A 21,439-nucleotide genomic window follows, 5' to 3' on the forward strand; every position below is an offset into this window, starting at 1 on the left:
CCTTTTATGGCATCAAAATAAACAGACGCATGTTCAGTAAAAACATACTCTGTATACAACGTTCTCGTATATTTTTCCTCGTAATGCATCTGAAAACACTTACATGTATATTTATTTTACTCCTTGGTACTGAAACTGCCGAAATAATAGTAACCAGGTTGATTTTCTTTTATACTTCAATTGCATTTTTAAAAAACAGATTAAAGTATTAAAAATTGATCTTGTTCAAGTTGGGAGCAAGCACATGGGGGTGCAGATAACACATAGAATCAAAAACGGATCGCTTATCCACTCGCCCACAGGGACTCATACTAAGGTGTTGAATATTTTAACCTTAATGGAAGTTATTGGTTTATCACGTGATTATGTCAATCAACTGATTGTGCAACAGCCTTTTGTTGAATCGGGTTAGTAACGCATTTCAAAATTTTGGACTTCAAAGACTATATTTTAGCACATATCAACATTTATTGAAGGGTTTCAGCCATCAATAGCTTGGCTTTAACACTTCGTTTGATTCGCCATACTTTATTTCGTAATAACAATCTATAAAATCCAAGTAAAAGATGCATTTTCAAAACACTTAACGCTTCGCTTATATTCACTCAAAAACTCATGTTCGAAAGATTTAAAAAAAGTATGTCATAATCATATCCTCTTTGGCGGCTGAGTTTCTTAATATTTAAATCTCTTATAAATTTGCCAAATAAAATTCAACATGGGTAAACAATTATAACAAATAACGTATTTTATGTATTGCAACATATTTATAAAAAGATAAAGTCAATTGAATCAAATGAACATTTTCAATGTACTTTCTTTCTCGCGGAAAGTGGACATTTCATCTTACTCCAACAAGTGTGGGGTATGGTTGATTCTCTTCGTGACTGAAATCAACTTTTTTAAACACTTGGTGCATTTCAAATCTAGTCCATATAAACAGCCCCTTCAGATTCTTTGACGATTGCATTTCCATGGGAGATCACTGCGTATGATAAACATACAAGTGTTGTTTAGCCACACTGTGGTTTCAATTATGTCAGGGGTGTAGCTACCCCTCTATTCATGTGAATTCATAAATGTGCTGGGGGGTTCAGGGGCGTGCCCCCTCAGAAAATTTTGAAAACCATGGTGCAATCTAGTGCATTCTGGGCGTTCCGATGTGCATTATTTAGTACTGGAAAATAACCAGTTTTAGATTCATGTAGTCAAGTTCGCATACTGCAACTTTGGTTGATTTTTTTGTCAGAATCATGTGGATTCAGCCGCGTATTCACGTATAGGCGGCTACACGCCTGTATGATGTGCATATGAATGTATAATTTGGTTTAAATGATGCATCCTTAATGTAACACCTCCTTGCTGCTACACCAATAGAAACTTCATGTGATGTTAATAGTAAAAGAACTAGCACTGACGTTCCCATTTTTGACTGAGTCATTTAAATAATAGATAACAAATTACAAGATAAACAAATTTGTTTTCACTTCTTAAATGAATTATATAAAAACATTGTACAAAGATATCATGACACTTTTAAACAATAAGTATGGTTGTCAATTAAACAGTATGCTAGCTTTAAAGATTTAGGCAAACCATTGGAATTTTACAGCGGTCTTAAAAGGTGTATTTAAAGCTGCAATCTCACCGATTGATCGTTTTGACTACTGGTACTCTTTTATTGTTTGTCTATAAATGGAGTATTTTTTGCAGAAATGTCTAGACCCAATTTGAAGTGATATAAGACTGCTGAAAAAAGATCATATTGCAGTTCATCATATTTATGTTAAAAAAATGATGTTTTATGACTAAAAGCATTACGAACAATGACTAAAAGCATTACGAACAATTTAATGTAAATGAACTTTTCGGCAGTTTTACCGAACATTTTTGATTGGTTCTATCATGAATTATCTAATATGACTGAATTAAAGGAATGATAACCAAATCAGCCGATTTTGAGACAAGTTTGTGTCTAAACTGACAATCTGTAAGAGTGCAGCTTTAAGTGTTGATCTAAAGCTTCATATACACATTGTTATATTGTCAATAACTGTTTAAAAGGTCTCATGTACTAAATAAGATAATAATTTTCATAATATCTAAAATTGATTAAAATAAATAAAGTACCATTATACCTATTTCTTAATAGTGCCGTTTCTCATCTGACAATACCATTCAAAGCCATCATTTCAACTAAGAATTTATTTTTAACTTTCAACTTTTCTATAGCATATGCAACAAAATATACCAAAAATACAAGCCATGAACAATATGATTGTTCAACTTGCATTATCTTTGACCTTTTGATATGACCATTTTCCAGTTTTGTCTATTTGTAAGTTGTGCCCTGAAGAATAAAGTATGACTGTATGAATCAAAAACAAGCAATAAAAACACTAAAAATATGCCCCAATCCCTGTAATTTCTAATACAGTAGTAAAATCAAGCAATTAAACATTTAGAGCTGCACTCTCACAGATATACCGTTTCCACAACTTTTTTTGTCTTGGAATGAGCAAGTTTTGGCGTAATTATCTGCAAACCAATGATAAAAGATTGCTGACAAAAGATCCGATCGCAGATTTCATATTTCCGTTCGAAAATTAATATTTACTAACGGTTTAAGAAAAGTGCATAAAAAACATCAATGTTTTAACTTAAATAGAAAAATCTGGGATTTAATTTTTCGCAAAAATTGGATGGTTCCAATCCAAGACATAAAATGAAAAAGGTTGTCAAAACATCCAAAGTGTGAGAGTGCAGCTTTAACGTTTGAAAGTGTTTGCCTCGTGCTCCTAAACAGGGTTTAATTATATCATATGCCCAGTGGGCTTGTCCCTGTATATTTGATTGTATGATTGCAGTAATGGATACTGGTCTAATTATCTTCTGACAATTTTTCACCAATTTTAAAGAATGAGAAAACACATATTAAGCTCATATAACACTGTACAATTTAATCTCATTCATTAGGTTGAGAAAAATTCCCTAAAAATATTAATTGTGGAGACATATCTTATTTAAATACATACAGGAAATGGCGACATCATTTACCCTTTAGTATGAAAAAGGCAGTTTCCTGATATTTGAATAGCGGTTTTTTATTTAAGCATCTCAATTCATAGTATGTTTACGATTGTTTTCAAAATAGATTCACACTCTTGATAAACTTCTTTTCCTAGTTTCAACTTTTGAGACTTTTTGATGAGCCTGCACCTTCCCCCTCTTATGCAGTGGCTTCAAGCAATAAAGCTACCAGCTCAAGTTGCACAGCTGGTGAACAAGACTGCTGGTAGTCGGCAAACTGCACACTTGATGCCATGATAAATCATGTCCATCGACTTCCAGAATGAAGAAATGACAGCAGCACAGAATTGATTTCAATTGGACCTCTCTGTACTTTCATCACCTTGTTGTAGTCAAAGACTATGTCTTAGTGTGCAGTGCGGGATCTTGAGAAGCTTTCTGCTCGTCTGATGAAGTACGTTTGGCAGATTGTGACACTCCTATCTACTCATATGGCTAGACACCTGTGATCTATGTCTTCTTGTGTGTGCCCAACCATCACCTGAAGAGAATTTAGAGGAAGTTAGTGCTTGATTACAAGTCAATGTGACAAAACAAGGTCTTTCATTTATGCCACCAAGAACTAGTATTCCAAGTTTCATAACTCGTATGTTAACTCAAAGCAATTGAGCAGAAACTGTTTGGTAATTAATTTTAAGTCACTGCTTCCACTTATACTGCAAGTAATATTGAACGTGAACCGCCTGACCCAAATGCAATTCTAAATAATTTTTATGTGCAGAAACCTTAATCCTATTGACACAAAAGTAATCCAATTGTATGTCTTCACAAAACATTCTACAACAATATTTGTCAATTTAACTCAAAGATTGATTATTGTTTTTTAGTCAGACAAACACAGAGATGGCCCTATATCGCTCACTTGAATTGAGAAAGGATTCTAACTTAGTTATTGTTTGGACACTTACTGAACACTTTTGGTCTGACTTTATAATGCAGCTGGTGAAAATATTAAAAGTCCCTTAATAATGGGCTTACAAAAACATAAAAAAATGTATTTGTTTAAAAATTACAAAGGGCCATAACTCTTACAATATTTAAGTTTGTATTGAGCAGAATAAAAGGCTTTGACTAAAATACAACCTTAAAGCTATATTTACAAGTAAAACAAAAAAATCTACAAATATGTTTTTAGTATCTGGTTTTTGAGAGTGAATGATCAGAAGAAAACATCACACATTCACAATCATATTAAATAATAATTTAGTTTTTTTAAAATTATATTATATTTCAAAAACACTGCAAAAGACAAGACACTTACGTTTCAATTTCTTGATTTAATACAGTGATGATTATCAATTCTTATGAAGGGAGATGGGTCTTTTTTACACTCTAACCAGTGCAACTTGCATGTTCTTAGTTGCTCAGTTATTACCTTTCTTAAAATTCTCCTCTTGATCTGAGCCACGCCAAAATGATGGGAGATGCTTTTGTTTTTCCATCAGAATGTATAGCACCTCTGTGTTTCTGTTTGTCTCCTGAAATAGTAAAAGTTTATTAATAATAATAACAATAATAATAATCAGTGACTTTTATTGAAATTATTTTCACCGATTGTGCCTTGCACATTGGGGAACAAAGTTGACTTCTGAGGAGAAGATTTTTCCATTTAGACATATAGCAAAAAAATAGCTCCGCACCCTGGAGCATTGTTTTTTTATGAATCAATATCCAGTGAAGAAAATTCATACAGGGTATTGAAACATATTTTGCTTCAAATGAAGACTTTTACCAAAGTTTGATTGAGAGTTTAGTTTCACATCGACAAGTCTTTACAGGTCTATTAAAGCTGCACTCTCACAGATTGAACATTTTTAAAAAGGTTATATTTTTTATCTTGGAATGAACCAATGTATGCGAAAATGATGACAAAACAATGTCTTTGAATTCCCGTCAAACATGTCCGAACCAAATTCAAACTATGGATAATCACTGTCATTCACAATGAAATTCAGCACTTCTTGCCCAGTATATATACCCTTACTTTAAGCAGAAGGCAAATTAAAACAAACACACTTGTCCGATATTTAATCAAACTTTAAATGGTAGTAGGATTGTCATTTGTTCACGTAATTTTCAAGAATCAGGAAGTGGGGAACATTATAAAGCCATTTAACGATACAAACAAGACAATTTTCTATTGAATGTACAATAGTAGTACCGGGGCAATATGCAAATAGTTATTATCTCAAGAAAAGGACATCAAGACCTGTTCATTTACCAGTAGCATCTGACAGTCAATAATGGTTCTGAGTTTAAAGAGCATAATTTCCATTTTATTGTTTGTTTAATCATTATATATTTAACACCAGTTGTGAAGAAGGAGTTATCATTATATAAGATTATATTATCTGGCAGTGGTTGAAAATGTAAAGTGAGACCAGTTTTTTACCTGTTATTGAACAAACTGTTATGTTGGCAGGACTGTCCTCCTCAGCAATGCAAAGAACAGCAATGACTGGCTGGCACTCTGTAAAATGGCGATTAAAACATTTTGTCCAATTAAAACTGTCCCTTTCTAAACAATCCATCAGCAATATATATAAATGAGCTGCGCCATGTGGAAATGTATCTTGGGAAGTTTCCATTCCATGTAATGATGTCATAAAGATGAGCAGAAGACATTACTTACAATGCAGTAAAAGTTCTTACTTTAACAGTAAAGATATCTTTTTTTGAGAAAATTTATCAAAGTGAGCTCTTTTATGTCATGTTTCTAAGTCTTGTACACATCTATGTTACATATATAAATAATAAACAGGAATAAAATGAGGAGTTGTGTACACACTTATTCCTCTTTATGTACTGTGTAACTCAAGAAAAACAATCCATAATACTAGTAAATCTCTAGAATTCCCTTACTTTTCTCGCTGTACAAAAATGAATGAGGAGTTGCAAACAAGCAGGGCCATAAAACTTTTGCAATTTAAACTGTACCGCAACAGCAATTTAAAGACAGTGATACTCATTGATGGAATAGGCACTTAGACAGCTACATTTTCTGAGAAATGGTGATCAGACTAAATTCTCCAGAGATAATTTATAGATTTATTTGAAATAAAGAACATGTTGCAGTGTTTGTGTTAAACTTGTTACTTATCCCTGATTTAACACAATCATTACCTTCAAAATGGTGATAAAATAAAAACAAATATACCTTATTAAACACTGTTTACTATCACATCTGTACCCCCCCCCCCCCCTTCTTACATACTTAAGCAGCTGTTACCAAAGTAAAGAATGAAAGGTCAAGGCCAATTATAAACCATGAACCATGAGAATCCTGTTTACTAATTTGATTTTAAATCACCCAAAAGGCTTTCTACACATAATGGTTCCTTAATTTAAATCTAGTCTCCAAAGGTGTCACAGTTGTGATTTCATTGAAAGACTTGAGATACGTTATTTAAAAAAATGACGAAAGGAAAGCTTAAACGCAGAAGTCTGGCCGGGTATATGAGCCAGGAAATAAATACGCAAAAGCTCACCATGCTGCTAAGGAGTCTTATATAATTCCCGGCCCCAGTTCAGCTGGAGATGTTGATTCCACACGGCTGGAAAACCGGCCCAGTGCACCCAAGCTTCACCATCGGCAGTATCTGCAAGAGGAGGGTGTAAATCTGGGAAAACGCATTTATAATCAATTTGCGAAAGTTCTTATCCGTCATAAGTAGTGAACATGTATGTGGCTTATAGAACATCTGAAATTAAGTTTAATGAAGGAGACAAAGTTTGGTCTGGGATCTAAACCTGGATTTTGATGCTGAAATTGTAAGGGCCGAATTCAGAACATCCACTCTCACTCACACTCCAACCACATTCCCGTAAGGGACACTCAAATGATCACTTGAGTGGAATATGGGGAGTGACACTCAAGTGATCTGTTCGTATTCACACGCCTTGCTAACACTCCACTTCATCAAGTGAGCAATACAGTATATAATTATAATGTATGTTTACATGATCATATCGGATTATCTGTTTGACTATGGTGATGTTTACATTATACATTGTAAACATATGTTTATTTGAGATTTGAGTACCTTATTGTTAGTTATGGCAACAAACAAATGATAATAAGTGTTATTCTGAAACTGAAATTTACATTTTAAAACAATTGGTTAATAAAAATAAACGTTTTGGGTTGTAAATAACTGTTGCAAAATACGTTTAAATGCATGTTTTCTGTTGTCGTTGTTGTTGCTGTTTTAAATATGTAGCCGTTTTCCATTGTATCACGTAATTTAAATATGTATTCATATATAATCTTGCATTGTTTGCATAATCTACAATTATTTTAGCATTGTTTTAGAAGAAAACTCATATAAAAATGCTCTGAAGTAGAAAACAATTTAAGGCCGCTAATGTATGACTAAAAACATTGATTTATCATATTTCCCATTTAAACCATTGAACCTTGAAATAGATAACAAATTCAGGCCGCTAGTCTGCCAACCTCACGCCGCTAGGCCGCTAACTTGATGCCGCTAAGATGCTAACTTCACGTACCTTTAGCTGCCTGTCTTTGCAGCCATTGATGAATTGCAAACATCAACATTGCTGGGGGTTCAAGATCATTGCGAAACAAAACAAATATATGATAGGCGCATCCTTTTGAATTTGTTTTGTTTATAGATGGCCACGTTATTGAATGAACATGTACTTCAATGGATTATCCCACTCTCTTAAATATTGTCTGGGAACGAGCATGTCCCTTATTTGTTCCAAATATTTGATATATTTAATCTTTTCTACTTGCCATGTACTGTTTTCACATACACTCATTCAATTCCCTATTCAAAACCAATCCTCGAGGGCGGTTCAAGTGGCCTAGCCGAGCACTCACAAATGTCCCACTCACGCAAAACACTTGAGTCTCACTCACACCTGTGAATACGGATATACCTTTCACTCGAAAATATCTCGACCGTTATGTGATTACAGAGGATTAACTCATTGAGTGTGAGTGAGAGTGATTGTTCTGAATTCGGCCCTATGTTTTATTCAAATGATGTATAAACTTACTTGAGTACAGAGATATCTTGAAGTCTAGATTTATCGCTTACCTGAAGTTCGTAGGGCTACAATTGAGAGCTTTTCTGTAAATTGCAGGAACTGTCCCCATTAGGTGATTGGTGGTACCACTCTGCATTTCTTATCCACACAAAACACAGTGTATCTGAAAATGACAGAGAATGGCCATGCACTTATGAAAGCTATGCTAGAAATAAGCCGTTATGAGTGTATCAGATGACATTTCCACACAGAAATTGTGAGGCATCCAATTCAGCAGTACTGACATCAATGACGAAAACATATATATCTGTCATGGAGCTATGCTGGTTCTGTGGCGTCAAAACCACTGCAACTGGGCAATTCACTAGAAACATCTTTTCAGAAAAAAGAACAACCAATACTGGGTAGCCTTTGTCACCCAGTGAACAGCCAGAGCATCTAGTTACTTTGAGCATCTATTTACTTAGAAGTAGCCACATTAAGATCTCAAATTAACAAAAAAGTGTATCCGTAAGCTTTCAAATACTGAACGAAGTGCAACTTTGAGGGGGGCTGCGAGCAATATTGTCAAGGGCAGAAATCTCGCAGAAGTTTGAAAAAGATTATGCAAAGCTCTAGCTTGATGATTTTGGCCCAATTTCAAATTGTTACTCAGTAACACGCGGCATAAATTTAATCTAACATCAATATAGTTACACAGGAAAATAAGAAATAGCTTTAAACTCTCTAACATTCATGGCAGAGTGTCTGATGACGGTCCAGTATGCCAACCAGGACGGAGAATATGTGAAGCAAGCACATACACACCTTTACAGCCCAACATTTGGTTATGGTTTCACAGTTATTCATTTACACAAACTCACAATCAATCAATCAATCAATCAATCAATCAATCAATCAATCAATCAATCAATGCACACCCACCTGGAAAGGTACAACATCCTTTGGAAGAGATGAATCTTGCAGTCTGGTAGACGGTTGCTGACTTAACTTTATTGTCCCAAGCAGCAACTGCAATTAGATAAACATGTTGATGTTCGCACTAAAACAAAGTTTAGTATTGAGTAAAATTAAACATGCAGCCTGTTGGCTGGGGTAACATATCTAAATCCCCAAATGGATGATCTGATCCCAACAGATCAGCAAAACACAAATTGTATTGCGTGACCGGGGTGGGGGTGGGGGGGGGGGTCCCAAGGATATCTTGACGCAACTAACCATAGCCGCCTTGCGTTTTTGTTCACAAAGCCGGCACACACAGTTCATTCTCAGTTTGCATGTTGTGTACTGAAAAGTTCCAGCTTTCCATGACACTCGCAATAAACCTATCCAGGAATTAAAACAAATTAACAAATAACTACCAGGTAATTATGGAAATATAAATGTCATTTTTTACTTGATTGATAAATACAACTTATATTGCAGTCAAACTGGATAAAATATCAGAAAAATGTGTCCTGTTCCAAAAAGTGTGTTTTGAAGTTGCAGACAATAGTCCAAAGACCAAGAATTTAGTGTTTAGACAGGAGCAGGCAAATCTTAAAAAAATGTCAAAATTTTAATAAAACTAAAATTGTACAAACCTAAAATAAATCATGTGTACACTTGAAAATACATACAAGGATACAATGTACACATAATCAAACGCTACCTGAGAGAATCATTTTTTTTCAAGAACTACTTGAAGGGGTACTGTGACCCGCAAGCATTTCGTTGTGGGCGGACACCTTTAAACCTCTTTCCCACACATTAATTAAACACATCTTATGTTTTGTCAGTCCCGGTTTTGATGACCAGTATAAATCTAAAAGCAGTTTTTCTGCCAATATTTACCCAAATGATTTGGATGAATGCTTAACAAGAAAGTGCAGTGTACACAATCAAATAAAGTATTTAGTGTTCCAGAAATAACGAGCAATCTGAAATCTGACCCCTTACATTCCTTAAATATTCACAAAGAGTTAAGTTCAAATTTAAGCAACAAATATCACATTCAAGCAGAATAATTTCAAGCAAAAATGAGCAAGAAAATAGAAACCAACTGAATTGTATTTTCAAATGTTCCATCCGTGTTTGTTTGTTATCTTTTTATGATTCAAATGGTAAAAAATGTGCAAATGTGAGAAGCTCTGAAGAAGAAAACTGATATTTTAATAGAAATAGTGATGAAATCACTGACATTATGTTTACTTAGCATCTAAAGCAACAGACCAACCAGACCTACCAGTATGCTAATCTATATTTAACTGCTAAATTTTAAAAACCCTAAACATACAGATAAGATCTGTGGCGCTGTTGTTAACATTGTGTGATTAAAATGCATATATTTTTGTTGGTGATTTGTTTAAATCCAAGATTTGTTTTCAGAAGATCAGCAATAATGTATTTTCTTTGTCTCAATGAAAAATGTAATGTTCATGTTCATAAGCGCTGTTTTTATCTGAGAATTTCCCTTGGTGTGAACCGCTTACTGTGTCCAAGTTATCCAAGCTGGATCTAAGACATTACTACAATATGGGCAATTTGCTCTGCCATTTTTATAGATAATTGTGTATTCCAAAGGTATTCATTTGGTACATTGAACTCACAACAATATTTGAACTCATGACGTCCAGCACCGCTGTCAGATTATCTAATCCAACCACTATGCCATTGCATGCTCTTTACTGAACGAAAGATAAATGAATACTCACAATTTTGAACAGTATTTCTTTGGTCACAGATACATGTACACTCCACGCGGAACTACCAATTTCCTCGGTGACTCGGAGGCGTTTTTAATTTATCGCGGATTTCCGCCGAGTACGCAACCTTTTTCCTCGCTAATTTTCGCCGAGTTGCACCGAGTTAATCGTTTTCTATGGAGGGTTTTATTGCCGGTAGCGCCGGTGATCGAATCGATTTATTGACCTAATCGCGGAACTCCGCGTGTTGTGAATAGCTACTACAGAACATTGCTTCTGTTAAAACAGTATTGAATAATTAGAGAATTAATTTTTCAAAGTACAGTAAGTTTCTTTTTAAAAACAATTATCGAAAATTTCCATATCAATTTTCATCAGCATCGTCTAACAACTGTTGTTTTTCACATTATGTAATTGAAAGATATACCATAGCGTGCGTTTGTTATTGTCATCTTTCTCTTACTATATTAAGGTGTTGAGAACTTAAATTAGATTGGAGTAATGAAGGTGTTGAGAACTTTGTAAGTGTGAATATTTTTCGGTCTTTTTTTCCTAATTTGCATTTTACCTGACTTATTAATTTATCCGTACTTATCAATGGTTCTAAACTTATTTATAACGCATATAGGTGTAAATCCTTCATCAAGTTAATTAAAATCCCATTAAACACCATTTTATACATGCATTGAAATGAATAACACATTCTATCGGCTTTAGATCAGTCACTCTGTGTGACGTCACATAACTCACAGTTTTACCCACGAGGATCTCATGGAGAGCATGTATATTGTTATGCAGGATTAATGTGTCTGAGTGGTGTTTTCGAATGTAACTGGAGTATTGCATTTCCAACTTTAATTCATCACATTAATTAGTTACCTATATCATTGAATGTGTTGACTTTTATTGATGATTCAATAAGTATAACTGTACATAATTGCTTCATACAGTCTATAAGTGTGGTATAAGTTTTAAAGTTTATTGGCAGATTGTTTTACAAAAATGTCATGTCTTTGTTTTCTTAATCCCTAGATTGCCCTTGTTGTTAATTTAATCCTCCAATAAATATTTCACACTTTCTCTTTCTACATGCAATACATCGTTTAAGATGGGTATTTACAAATTAACTTGTCACAGTGGTGTACTATACGGTTAGGTAATCTAGCTAGGATAAAAGATGAAAATCAATAATCTTCGTCTGTGAAACTTGGTAAGTGTGAAAGTTACGATTGATGTCCTTTGGGTGTCCGAAAATTAGGTACGCGAAATAAATTATTTTTATAAACAATTACGGGTGTAGCAAAAATTATCAAATAAATTAAACAAAATTAGATACAGTGGGAGATTCTTATCGGTTTTCCTCCGAGTTTCGCGGTGTTTTTACCTCCGAGTAACGCGGCGATTGTAATTATACGGTCCACTGATCAGCCTCGGTGGGTGAACGAGTAAAAACGCCGAGGAAAGAGGATTATGATCAATTGGATGTCGTGTCCGCGATGACCAAATTCCGCCGAGGAAAACGGAAAGTGGTAGTTCCGCGTGGAGTGTACTGTAGCAACCTTTTAACCCCACTTAAACCTGTCTTTCCTATTTGGCAAACAGAGAATTTTTAGAAAATTTGTTATCTGATGATCCTGTAAATTTTGTGTGGATAGACTAAATACTATTCGAATTTAGTAAATCAAAACTAACATTTTGGGTTTATTCAGTGTAGACCCTAAAATATCAATTTTGATTTATAAGTATGTAGGTTTGTTCAAAAGCTCAGTACAGTTTACTTGTTAAGTTATCCGATTTCTGTAAATAAATGTTACTAAACTTGACTATAAAATACTGTAGGGGGGCGTGTCGTAAAGTTAAGAAAAATCCAAATAATGCAACAGTCAATTGCAGCATGGGCCCCCAAGGTCCTGCTAATAGCGGGGACTTTGACTTTCGGTCCAGCCAATCCCAGGTAAAATTCCCGCTCTGCACAGACAAACAGCTGGTAAAAGCCTTGTCAAATGAATTATGGTCATTTCGTAACCACTTATTGTTGGTCATTTCGTAACCATTGTGTTAGTCAATTTGTAACCGTTAAGAAATCGAATGGTCATATCTTAACCGTTGACTCCTATAATTATGAGGAATTAATTTAATACCATTTGAATTTACAAATAAGTTTACTGTAAGTATAAAACATAAAAATAACAACATAAACAAAGTTAAATCTAGTAGTTGTATTCCTTCTTTATTCCTAATAGTTTAGTGCGATTTGCCAATAAACTCTTGAAACTATGACAAATAGAAACATTCACACTAGCTATTTTTTTATGTTGCGAAGGAAATATTATAAGTAGGCTGAATATTAAATGTAATAATTTTTTAATTCATAGATTTTCTACCATTGAGAGGAATTGTGACCTTAAGCCAATATTTTTTAAATATATAGACCATATAACTTTAGAATTTCAATTTTTTTTAAATTGCATAGAAGTATTGTAAAATGTAGTGAGTTTGCCGAATGAGAGTATGCGCTTTTTATATGCTTATTGTATTAAAAATGTGCCGATGTGTTTAATTTTGTATCTTGTTATTGGAAATTAATACATTGGAAACTCACTAAACCGGAGTAAGTTTACTCAATATATTAACTGAGTTAACCTTTAAAGGCTTTTGTCCTCTAGGGACAGTTCAATTCTCCGACGTTTAGACGGAGGTTCAGACATGATTAAAGCACTTGCAAAAGTGATAAGCATAATTAAACATTTCTGCGTTTTTATAACCATCTTTTTTCCAAGTCTTGAAATAAAACAACTCTCGTAATTGAATGCTTGTTTAGTATGTTTGATAGTTTAATTAAAGCACCGCTCTAATTTGATTCAATCATAGAAGTCTTTAGATAAAACAACCCTTCAAAATGATCACTAAAAAACCGTTTCTAGTTCTTTATTTTCTGCAACAAACAAATAAATGTTTTAATCAATTTTCTTTTCACAAGTTTGATTATCGTTTGATTATCGCGCGACAGTCAATCCACAGCGCAATCATCATTATCGATTATCGTGTTAACACAACATCACAGGTGTAATATTTAACGACGTACCGGCTGTCAAAACAAAGTGACACACGATTCGCGAATTCCTAATACACAGAATTATTTTGACATGTTTGAACAAAACGTCCGGTTTCGTGAGGTAAAATTACGTTGACAACTAACAAATTTTCTCGATTTTTTTGTCCGGTATCCGGAATTCCGGGGTTCCGGTTTTGTGGAGATCCGGTTTAGTGAATTTCCACTGTACCATAACTAATAATTTTAGGCTGTTTTTTGTCGGTTTCGGATATAAAGTATGCAGAATATGGATCAATTGAGAAAAGAACAGAACAAAATTTTGTTCGTTTTAAACAATTCGAACAAATATTGTCAATGAAATAGGTCAAGAATGATCATTTATGTAAACGTAATTTTACTCAAAAATACATCACGATCAGTCTTAAATTATTGTTTATAAGTAAGCAAAATGTAAGAAAATAATTAACATATTTTGGTAGTATAACAAATCATTTCTAATTTAGCATTGGCTTGTTACTAGTGAGAATTTGAGTAATGTCTCCCAATAAGTGTCTCGGTTACTGTGCCATATACATCCACGTTCGAACAATACACTTAACGAGGTGCTAAGTGTACTATTTATCACCTTGTTAAATGGTGGTAACCATATGAGCAATTGATTTCTTGACGGTTTCGAATTGACTAACAAAATGGTTACGAAATAACCAAGATTCAGCAGTTACGAAATGGTAAGGTTACGAAATGACCAGATCCCCGTCAAATGCCCCTGGGGACATCCTAGGTTAGGCCCATTCCCAGTTTTCAGCGCAAACACAATAACACCGCATTCACTCAGCACTGCTGGTCCACCTGGAACGTAAAAACATGGCCCATTTCCCCTGCTATCCCTGGTATAAACAAGACCTGCCTGGGGGCCATGGTTACAATTGACTGGTGCATAACTGTGGCAGAATAAGGGAAATATTTTATTGTTGCATTTATTATCAAATATGAGCATTTAAGACACATGCAAAAAGCCACAATACGAATTGGTGATAGTGTTCGTTCTGTTCTGCTATTCAAAGGTGATGAGAATGACTAATGACATGACATTGACAAACAAAATGTAAGGCATTTGTATCATTTCGTCTTTTATTTATTAAAATCTGAGATGTTAAGGGAGCAAATCCCTTTTTAGATTGGAACATACCAAACAATAATAAGCGACGATGTAGTGGTAAACCAAGTTTGCTAGAAATCAATCGGGTTTCTCCAAAATACCAGCAAAAATTACACCGGATGTTGATACTAGTGATTTAGTTTCGGATGAACAAAATCCGGATAAATCATTTGCTTTTCATCCAAAGGGTGGACGATTTATACTACTGTACAAAAGTCATAAAAATAAACGAAAAAAACGTTGAATATGTATTTTAAACACTTACCAAGTTACCATTCTCTTTCCGTAAGAGATGAACGCCATACTGCATAATTGCACGGAGATGGTACCACGGAGATACCCGAAAATTTCCGTTATATTCCGGAAAGTTAAATTTCTGTATACTTGAAAATTTGGATGCTGATGGTACACGAAATATCGAATTTCCTTATTTCTGTTTTTTATGGAATGAAACTTCGGGATAATATACAATAGGCTTTAAATAAAGTAAAACAAATAAAAATGCTTAGTATATAGCTATTTTTGACCAAAATTATGATTTTTTCCCTGGTCGCCTTAATAGCTATTTTTATGGATACACAAATATACACACACAAAAGTTTAAGAATATTTTTTTTAATATTAAAAGATAATAAGATTTAAAACAATGAAATTATCTCGTAAATAAACATTCAAGCTTATCAACTTACTGTCAATGGACATTTTTATTGACATTTGATACATCAAATCTGGACTGAAAATATTAAGGAGACCAATTTTTGTCGCCTTAATCCAGCGGTCCCCGTAATGCCTAGATTAATATATATATGGTCACCTTAATATCTGTAGTAGATATATATATATATATTATATATATATATATATATATATATATATATATATATATATAATTATATATATATATATATATATATATATATATATATATATGAGCCCAGTGATAATCTTTTAACCTGATAATGATACCGAAAACATGATAGAACAATGCTTTCCTAAAACAGATGGATAGTTGTGGGATTGTTGTGGGATAGGTTAGCATTTATACGCAATATCTCAAACCTCTTGGGTTTTAGTCACTTTCTTACCTAGTAACTGAAATTCTGAAGTGTCATGTCAATCTTCTATGTTCTTTATATAGACTTGCACCTCAATAAGCTATGTGAGAAAAAAAGCTGTTTATTGAGTATATACATGCACATATTGTCAATATATTGGCATAACAAGCTCTAACAATTACATATATATGTGCATGCAGGCGTTGCCGTTTTATACATCCACGTACATTTAAGCATTGGAGTTATATACATGTATGAACATGTAAACAAAGGTGCTATATACATTAGCTCAAACGTAGGTATTGGTGTTATACGCAAATGAGATGTTGATTTGAATATGCAAAGTAGGTAAAATCCCCACTCTACCATAATTTTATTCTATAACATAATGGTAATTCCTAAGAATATGTTGACTCCATTGTCAGAACTATAACTAATAAAGCCAATACTTAATTCATAGAAATCTCATTTGTCTTCCGTCGTTCTAGCCATTTCATAAATTTGTTATTTGTTTGTCTGTTTACATTTTGTTCGTTACCCAAGAATTTTGAGCTTAACATAACGCTGTTTCTGTCATTTTTTAGACCCGAGTCTCAGTCCACTAAACATAGTAAGTGGTGTGTTTTGAATATTTGTGATTCTTGTTTTACTTGTCTGTGTGACAGTAATATTACACCTGATCTGTTGAAAAGTGACAATCATTAAATCCAAGTCCAGACGTTCCTCATCCAATGATATAATCAACATACCAGTATATATTCTAAACGGGAATAGTACAGTATATTCAAATTGTCAGTGTTCTCCGTTTCGTTCGTCATCCAGATGATCCTCACCTCACGTTCAGGATTTGGAAGAGTATTTTACACTTTACAGGCATAAACAGGCTGACGTTGTTACATCGTTCAGATTATAATCCTTATATTTACAGAATAAATAATCAGCGTTTGAATGGTTTGCCAAATAGATGTTTTTGGCTTAAAGCAAAATACCAGTGTAGTTTAAAATAGCCCCATAGTCAATAAAGTAATTCACAATACCAATAAGTTGGCTATTTTCAGAGGGCAATGGTTCCTCTCATTTCACGAAAGACCGTAACTTTTAGTTTTAAGAGTATAAACTGATAAACCTCAAGTGAAATAATATTTTGAAATTATATCATCACGTATATGAAATTCGACACGTTTTTCCAACAATGGCCATGTCGTTAGCAAATAAAAGCAATATATAATAGAACAAAACAGATCACGTATTTAGATACAAGCACATGCAGCTTATGATCATCAAAACAATCGACATAGTATGCACAACAGCATTGATAAATTAACATAACTATAAACAAATGTCAACAAGAGAGCGATAACATCCAGTTTGATTTAGACTATACAGTTCACTATATAGACTCTTATCTAATTTGCCTCAATGTAAAACAATGTTATCTGTACTTACCATTTGATTGTCAACTGAAACAATTTTACAATACCATAACCATTTATTTTATATGGCAGTGAAGGGCAGGGCTTTGGTGACCTAAGCTTAAATAAAATATACACACTCATTTTATGAAGCATATGTTAAAAGTAAAGAAATGTGCACCACATGCTATGCTCTATGGTTACGACGGTAGATTCAAAATTAGTATTGCTATTATGAAACATATTATAGGAGTCTGGAATAAATAGACTCACGATAATTATAACTTAACTTTGAAATGATACAAAGTTCTTTAAAATGAGTCCATTCGAACAAATAAGAAAACACTCGTAGCTAGGCGATGTTAAATATATTTTGATAAATGTTGAGTCAGCTTTATATGGCAGAACCAGCACTCTGACAGTGCAAAGTATTTTTTGTTTAATCTGGTTGAACAAAAAATAAATCACTAGAATAGCAAAACAAACAGACAGTGATACTTTATTGTTAGCACTCCTCCAAAATATTTCACTTATAGGATTTACAAAACTGATCATAAGTTTGAAGTATTATTGTTCACTTAGAGACATGTTTATTTACCCTCTCATGAATTCTAGATTATTCACCCTCTCATGAATTCTAGATTATGTATTAACCATATACCTTTTATAAAATGTCGTCGACATGGTATTAAAGATGACGGAAATGTACTTTACGTAATCAAAATTAAAATTTGGGCATAAATTCAATTTTATTTTGAAATGTATCTACTTTTGTAAAGTTCCTGGAATCATTTAGGCCGGAGCCCGGAAAGTAAACATTTCTAGATAGTACAGTTGTGCGTAGGTTTTTATGTAAAGTGTGCAAAGTACGTGGTTTAGTCGTCTGAAACTAAGTTGCGTTTTTATACTTCGTTTGAGATTTAGATTATACGGGATTCAATTTACCTGGGTTGAACAGAACAGAACATAATTTTATTCGACGTATACCAACACGATACATTATATAAGTCATAAAATATAAATACATTTGTATAACGTGAATTCAACATGCCACATAATACAGATTCGATACAGGGCTGAGGCAATGTCTGTATGTAGATATGAATATTTGTCCATACGTGAACAAAAATAATAGGCAAATGATAAAACATGAGGATGACCTGATATAAACTAATCATTACATGTGATTGAAGTGTTATGTTTAAGGGCTTCTTTAAATATTTGGCTAATTCAAATACAGTATTTTGTTATCTGACTTAAGCACTTCTATGAATTTGTACATGCTTGGTCCGACATTCAAATATTTTTAATGTATTTCGTTCTGATGTCATTATCACAAACACATATTCATATGAAATGAAATTCATCTTCTAGATCATTTGAATCACAAAAAGTACAATAACGTTCATTCCTAGGAATGTTGTTATTTGCATATCTACCGGTGTGGATTCTTAATGAATGAGCAGACACTCCTAATCTAGAAATATAAAATCGTAAGTCATGCGGTAAAATGTTCAAGTATTGTTCAAAGTCTAATGTACTTTTAATATTAGTATACAGGTTTAGAACACTACTTCTAGCTTTGTCATTACCCCATGTTTGCTTAAATGAATCAATTAATATTTCTCTGAATAGACTGACGTACGATTGTATTAACATTATATAACTGTGGATTATCGAACACAAATGTAAAACCATGTTTGCTTAAAATATCTTTAGCATCAGTAACCCAATAATGTTTACCCTTTTGGCAGTCTTTAACGGACATAGTATATATTTCATTGATTTTAATATTATCTGTTTTAATAACTTTGAACCAATAACCAAAAATTATAATATATCGTAATACATACAGGGGATAACGGTCTAGTTCCCCGTATATAGCACAATTGGAAGTATTGATGCGTACATTTAAGATTCTTTACAAAACTTTAAATGAATGCGCTCGATTTCTTTTGATTTTCTAAATCCCCAAACCTCAGACACATCTACCTTTTCTAAAACCATATTGGGCATCTGATACAACACTCGCTTCATTACAGAAAGATATTATTATTTTGTTTAGTATCGTCGTAAACAGTTTTGACATACAACTAACTAGGGTAATGCCTCTATAATTATTTACATCGTTTTTAGCTCCCTTTTTGTGTAAGGGTATAACGTTTCCTTTAGTCTAGCTTTCGGGGAAATAACCACTGTTTAAAATAGCATTAAACACATTGCACAAATGTAAACCCAAAAGATCTATAGATTCTATGAAATATTCATTTAACAAGGCATCTAACAGGACTTGTTACGTTTTAATGTTTTAACAGCAGCATTTATTTCAGCAACTGTTATATCTCCGTCTAATAACGTTTCGAAACTCTCACTTGTATTTGTAAAATCAATATTTCAAACAGAACCTTCGGCTTCACCATTTTCAGTTTGTAATATATCATCACTCAATTCTGAAAACTATTTGGTAAAATTTTGCAACGAAATATAAGCACTGCTGTTCTGTGTAGCTTTTTTTAAATATTTCCAAAAGGCCTTAGGCTTTTAAACAACTTTCGCTTACGCTTAACGAGCTTTTTATAAACACTTTTCAAGGTGCACATTTGTATTCTATTTGTGTTCGATTTACAGTGAGTATACATGTTCGCAGCGTCCGAGTAATTACGTTTTGCCGTTATACAATCATTATCAAGCCATTGTTTGCTAATTCAATGTGAATTGTCGACAAAACAATTTTTCTCTTTAAATATATAATCATTTTTAAACAAGGGATCAGCCGTGAATGGTTTGTGTAAAGTAATTAATTATATTATTGATATCAGATCTATTTTGTATATTTACATTTGCCGTTCATGTGTTAAACACAGTTAGTTTAGATATTAATCCTGCTCTATATTGATCTTAACAAAATTGCACTGCGTTTTACTTTTGTCGCAGAAAGAATAATTTGTTTTTATCGAAAACGCTAGTGGACAACGATCACTCCATTCATTGAATGGACAAATATTAAATCCGATAATATCATCAAAATTGAATTGCTTCCACAACACGTAATCAATAAAAGATGACCCATTTCTTGATGCAAAGGTAAATGATCCAGAAAATACGAAATCCCGTGGATTTGCAAAGATCAAGAAACTGTAAACCAAATGAATTACAATGTTTGTCTAGAGAGGCCCGAGCTAGGGGTATGTCTGCAATATCATCATTATTAATATCATTAGTAAATCTATCATACACAATAAAATCATTTCTAACCCCAACTACTCGCACTACGAACCAGTATTAAGTACACCACTTTTTCAAGCACTACCCTTTAAATGCCGAGCTCCAGGCAAGGGAGCTACTTGTACCAACTCCAAATTTAATGTTTCATGGCTTAAACCGTTACTAACGTTTTAAGAAAAATGCATAGCACATACATTTTGGAGCGGAAATATGAAAATCTGCGATCTGATCTTTTGTCATCTTTTTTTTATCACTGGTTTGCAGATATCAACGGAAAAATTTGCTCGTTCCAAGACAATTATATTATATTAATTAAATGTATGTGGTCACAAAACACAAAACACAAAACGAATACAGAAATAATACAAGGGGAAGCCCAGAAACCAACAACTCAAATACAAACCCAGTTAAGGGGCAAACTTTAAGGATGTAACAGACAGCGACCGAGATATACAAGCGTACAAACATTACACAAATACCATACACGCACCAAAATATCTGTATCAATAAATAATGGGATTACCCCCTTTAAAACGGTCCATAAAAACAGTAGGGGTTTAAACGACTTTATGAGTACACAACCTCAATCTTGTCCCAAATATATTTATACTTGCAAAATAATAAATATGATACGATTCAAAGACTGAAAAGCCAAAGTGATCATATATTTAGACTAAACTTGTTTCCTAAATGTCAAAAATTCTCACAGCATACTTTATGTTCATAGTTCACCAAATACTTAC

General features: G+C 33.4%; 1 long non-coding RNA gene across 2 annotated transcripts; it reads right to left on the minus strand.

Annotated features, from left to right (window-relative positions):
• Window positions 1–130: 130 nt before the first annotated feature.
• LOC128226844 (uncharacterized) lies at window positions 131–15,485 on the minus strand. 2 transcript variants are annotated; one of them, XR_008259732.1, is made up of 7 exons: window positions 15,270–15,485; window positions 9,031–9,117; window positions 8,157–8,269; window positions 6,579–6,689; window positions 5,483–5,560; window positions 4,466–4,568; window positions 131–3,571 (listed from the first exon to the last, which is right to left on the minus strand). It is a non-coding gene; the product is annotated as an uncharacterized LOC128226844 (long non-coding RNA). The 2 variants fall into 2 exon arrangements; XR_008259731.1 differs by having other exon boundaries at window positions 15,035–15,485.
• Between the last annotated feature and the right edge of the window lie 5,954 nt (window positions 15,486–21,439).

Source organism: Mya arenaria, chromosome 3, assembly GCF_026914265.1.
Source record: "Mya arenaria isolate MELC-2E11 chromosome 3, ASM2691426v1".
In the NCBI taxonomy this organism is placed as follows: Eukaryota; Metazoa; Mollusca; class Bivalvia; order Myida; family Myidae; genus Mya; species Mya arenaria.